Raw genomic sequence first — 6000 nt, forward strand, 5'->3', positions numbered from 1 at the left:
ACTACATGCCGCTAAGCATGTGTCTTGTCACTGTAGGTATAACAGTAAAGTGTAGGCAGTGTGCAATGCCGGGAAACAAGCTTCAGCCTGTCATGCACTCTATGTGTGTGTGTGTGTCTCCACATGTTGGAGTAAGACTTAATTACACACAGAGAACATTAGCCCCTAGGCTGCGGTAAACGTGAGGTCTGAAGACCACTGAAGACGGCGTCAAAATCTCCTGGTAAGTCCAAACGTGTGCCGGCCCCTCCTTCCACAGCTTACACAGCAATTTGTGAGCATGCATGTGTGTGAGTTAATGCACGGGACACACTTTAAGCGGAAGCAAGCCCCTGCATGACACCCTAACTGTGTTGACAGTAAACTGTGTTGTGTTACGGTGTTCTCATGGGCACTGATGCCATCTCGGCTCCTACCTCACCTTAATTCCAGCATTGCTGCATAATTCCGCTCGCATATCTCTTTCATGCTCTCTGGTTCACTCCTGAAATCCTAGCACAACACCTAATTACACTTTTCTCTGATGAACATTTCCAAGCAGGATACACTGGCGTCACAGAAATACAGACAGCACAGACACACACATATATACACACTTACAGGGAAGCGAGCAGAAATACTGGGCTACAAGACTGGGTGATATGCAGTCATTCGATTAAATTAGGACCCATGAAAATGCCCTGATGTTTTTTTTTAAAGCAAGGGTTTTCTCCTTACACACCTTCCATAAAATTCAAACATGTGTAGTGACATCCTACCAACCAATTAGCAACATCATCGGAACCACCTTGAATACTACAGCAACCGCCGAGCAACACCATTGCAACCACATAGGATACCACAGCAGCCATCTAGCAACACTACAGCAACCTCCTTGGATGACACAGCAACCACCTAGCAACACTGTTATAACCATTTAGCAATACCATAACAACATCATTGGATACCATAGCAACCACCTAAGCAACACCATAGTAACCACCTTGAATGTCATAGCAACCACCAAGCAACACTATTACAGTCACCTAGCAACACCACAGCAAACACCTAGCCACACAATTACAACCACTTGGCAACACAGCAACAACCACCCGGGACACCACAGCAACCACCTAGCAACACTATAACAACCACCTGAGATATCACAGCAACTACCTAGCAACACTATAGTCGCACCTACCTAGCAACCACCTGTTATAAAATAGCAACCACCTAGCAACACCACAGCAGCCACCCAGCAACAATGATGGGTGCATCTGGCCTGCCATACCAACCACCTAGCCAAAACAGTGTCACCCTAGTGAGCACCTGACAACAATCTAGCAACTGCCTGGAAGTGAAAACCACTAACACGACATAACCATTTTATTCTAAGTTTTGTGATTATGATATGCCTTTCATAATGCTGAGCCTGAAGTCTAAATATTTGTGCACTATTTACCTAAATACTGTAAGATACACTGAAAAAGATGATGCATTGAACATAATTATTCCCAAACTAAATCAAAACTCAAACCTGAGCAGTTTAAATATTTGATTAATGTTAACAGTTACGCCCACATTTCACTCATTCTTTGCATTATTTGTTTAAGTGTATAAATAAAATACCAGCAATGGCACAAATATCCATGGCTGGTAATCCACACTCCTTTAGGTTGGAAAGGTTGCTGCTGTTTGCAAAACTACTATGTAAAAATCATTGACAAAAGCTACCTGCTGAACTAACACTTACCTCAGCAATGTTCTGTTAGCATTGTAGGTAGCATTTTGCAAATGTTGCCCTGCCATAGCGCTAACTTTTTTACGCACAGAGATATATTTGGTCAAGGGTGAAAGCTGTTTGAGCCCAGAGAATGCTTCCTGAAATCGGTGGTCTGGGGTTCACTTCTAGTGAACTCTGGTGCGGTGCACTGCAGGTGTGGCAGCCATCAGCTCCCGGCCCGATGTGGGATAGGATGTTTTTTTCACCTGACAGCTTCGACTTATTGTCTGCATTGCTAAAAAAAATAAACTATGCCTTTGAGAAGGCCTTCCAGCTCCTTGTTTGCAGGTTTTCCTGCATGGTGTATCCATGGACAATAATGAAGATCCATAAGCGGATGAACTTAGGCCCTACTATTCTGCAAAAATCCATGCAGAAAGTGAAATTGTGCAATCAACAGTTTGCATGGAACAAACAGTGATGCTGAGTGAAAATGTGATATAGTAAACTGATAGCTAGACTAATATTTAAAACCATATTTGTAATCACTGATAAAATTAAAGGCTGTTTCAGGGTAATATACATGCACAGACTGTATTGTTTTCCCACCTAAAGGCCTTTCTGTCACCTGGCACTCACACCTCAAACCATGTCTTCTCCTCCTTTTCTAATGTCTCTGATTCCAGGAAACACACTTTTCATCAAAACCACTTCCAGCGATATTACTGTTTTGTTGCCCAGTCCTGCTCTACATATGCCCACTACACTCCATTAGTCAGTTCTGTCAGCTCAACCCTGTTAAAGAAGCCCCACAGTCTTCTACCCCAAAGGCACAGAGTGAATGTTGTGAGTGTTGGTGGGACAGAGCCCGAGGACTAAGGTCACACAGACACACCGTCTCTGCACTCCAAGTGTGATTAATGCAGCACTCCAGTGCAGTCCACTATACCCCGACAGTCATAGGCTGCCCTACACAAACAAAGGAACAAGAAGATAGAGAGGGATCATGAGGACGGCGGAGACAGAGAGAAAGAGAGAGCACCGGAGCACCAGTGACCAAGCACAGCTAGAAACAACATGCAGATAGAGCCGGGAACGCCTGCCTTTGTTTTGTCAGTCTGTGATTTTTGGGATGAAGTGTGTGTGTGTGTGTGTGTGTGTGTGTGTGTGTGTGTGTGTGTGTGTAAATAGGCGTGCATATGAGAGAGTATGGGAAAGAGAGAGAGGTGGTGACGGTAAAGAAGGTAAAAAGAGACGTGACGTGATGTTAAGAGAGTGACTTTAAAATTAACGTTTTCATTTTATATTTAATATTGAAAATTTGAATGGATTCAATCATGTTATTAACTATATAGTTACACAAGGAATTAAAGTTACATTTGATTTATCTGATATATATTTCCAACTTAAAGTATCAGTATGCAAGAATGGGTATTTTTTGCTCCTGGGCTTCCCCTAGAATCGGTAAGCATTTTCATGCTTTGAGTTGCCACTAAAGGACACACTTTTCACATGCCTTTCTGGACAAGCTGAGAGGTACAGAACTGTCACTAAAAGTGATGGTAGAGTAATATTACAGCATTTTACACAAATATGACTCAGGAAAAGAAAAGCTGGGGAAGGGAGCAAGTTGACATGCTAGGCTAAAGGTAACCAAGCTGAAGAGATATGCAGCTATGCTGATCTCACAAGCATTATCCTGCCCGCTTCACCAGAGTAACAGCACATTGAACAGGTTAGCAGCACATTGAACCCGGAATTGCAACAATATAGATGCTAAATCATCATTACAATTTTGACACTATTTTAGCTGCTATTTTAAGGAAATAATGCTACATAATATTGCTTGACACCTAAAAGTGTGCATCAGTTGAAAGTATAGAAGCAGCACTTCAGACAAAATTTTCATGACTTGAATCAACAAGTTATCAAGCTGTGAGTGAGAATAATGCATATAAAATCACATGCTTTTGTCATTACTGCTATCTGGGATTACGCCCATAAATGTGCAAAAGAATGCATTTACTGAGTAGTTCTGGGATGTCAGCATAGTAAGTGAGTGACTTAGGTTGGGGCAAAAATGCGTAGATGTGGTTTTACAAGCCCATTCACAACCCTATGTTTTGTAAATGGCTTTTATAACTGGCTTGTAAACATTTTGATGAGCGCTGCTGTAATTAGTCAGGTCCCCATAGCTGCTCATATAGGAGCCACATAGCATAGCATGGCACTGCTTTTCATTTTTAGCACTATAACACAATTTTTTATAGGGTAAGCTCGTAGCCTTGCACAAATTCAATGAGCGGCGCTTCCCAGAACTGCTCTTCCACAAGCAGTATGCCGCATCTAAAGTTAGCTTTTAGCCTAGAACGGATACCCACTCGCTCCCCTGCTTTTCACTTCTTTGCTTCCTAAGTTTGTGGACACACCTTCTAATGAATGCATTCAGCTGCTTTAAGTTCCACTGATTACTGACACAGATGTGCAAATGCACACACACACACACAGCTTGTCTAGCCCCTGTTGTCTCTGAATGCAATCAAATCCTCACAGCAATGCTAAAATAAATCTAGTAGAGAGCCTTTCCAAGACAGTTTTTCAAACAAAGCACAAAAAGGTACACAAAATGTCTTTGGAAAGAAACAATGAATGAGCAGGTGTCCCAATACTTTTGTCTGTATAATATATGCGGGCATATATTTTTATAGCTACCAGATACATAGTACACCCTTTAGAATACAGGTATTTTAAGTGGCATAGAGATGTAAGAGTTCACTGGATATAAAGGTTCTTCACACTCACACCTCTCTATTAAGTGGTTTAGGGCATTTTTTAAAAAAAAGGGTAGTTATTAAAGAGCAAGGCTTTGAGAAAATCTGGAAAGGTCTGGACAAACAAGACTCTGACCTCTTTTGGACTCCCTCTCCCGCAGGACATGGATGCTGGAGAGGATGTGGATGCGATGGAGCCGACTATGAACTCCTAAACCCAATAGGTCTATCTCTGTCAGGTGTAGCAGGTCCTGTGGACAGAGAGAGAGAGAAGATTGGGGTTAGATGAATAGCACCAGGGATGGTCGGTCTTTCTATGTGGCTCCGTTACATCTGACCCATGGTACGAACCCTCAGTTGCTACATCATGTGGTTTAAGCTGATAGCTTGTCAATACTGCCCTGTACCCTGCCTTCCTGACCTTGTTTCAGCTCCACAGCAACAGTGCATTCTTGTTGCCTGCACTGTTTTGCGCGGCGTGCCAGCTTTCATTGTTCACTGGCAAGACAAAACAAGAGTTTAATTGTAGGTGGTGAGATATTTTCTGCTGTTTAGCATTTATAGAGAGCCTCAGTATTCACACTTTTACACACACACACACACACACACACACACACACACACACACACACACACACACACACACACAATGCTGTTCAGAACCTGCAGCTATGCATTACATCCAAACCTAACTAAACTATTTTTTTGGTTGGTTTATAGTGACAGTTTAGTAAGAATGAACATTTCCACAATTTAATTACTCAACATGTAGTCATCAGACATCTGACTGTTTTCAGTCAGAAGTTTGCATCTTTAGTGTAGCACTGAAGCCATGCTTATAGCCACCAGGTTAGCATGGTGCAAACTCCAGGACTAAATCATTACATGCTGGCCTCGAACCATCGATTTGTTTAGTAAGTTTAAAGGGTTCATATCATGGTCCTGCGATGTGTGGTTAGCTTTTAGGGTTAGCTTTTAGCCTAGTTTCCCTCGGCTTTTCTTCCTCACCCACCACCTTGGACCCCTTCCCTGGATCAAACCTTAGGCACATCTGCGATCTAAGGCCTGGATTGCGTAGCAACCTGTTTTCCAACATCTGCCGGTGTCTGGCGGTGATGTGCCACTCTTCAGAGTTCCTGATGCACAATCATGGCAAAGACTGTCTCAGAAAACTAAAAAAACAAATATGCTTTTTTTATTGTGCCAATCTAACACTTTAGGATTTTAACTTTTACACTGAGCTATTCTGAAAACCTCTGTTAAAAGCCCCTGTCTACTCATGTTCATGATTTTCTTCTAACTTATCTATTGTGGAACTAAATTTGACCTATGTGACATTCAGATCAGCCAAATAACCAGCCAAATGTGCTACCACAATGGCCTGGAGGTCATGAGTTCAAATTACGAGCCATGCCACATTGCCATCAGCAGCCAGAGTCTGAGAAAGCACAACTGGCCATCCTCTCCCTGGGTGGGTAGATCACGCTCTCTCTCTTCTCATCCCAGCTTGTTGGCAATGTTGGCCGGC

This window comes from Salminus brasiliensis, chromosome 6 (assembly GCF_030463535.1).
Source record: "Salminus brasiliensis chromosome 6, fSalBra1.hap2, whole genome shotgun sequence".
NCBI classification, from domain to species: domain Eukaryota; kingdom Metazoa; phylum Chordata; class Actinopteri; order Characiformes; family Bryconidae; genus Salminus; species Salminus brasiliensis.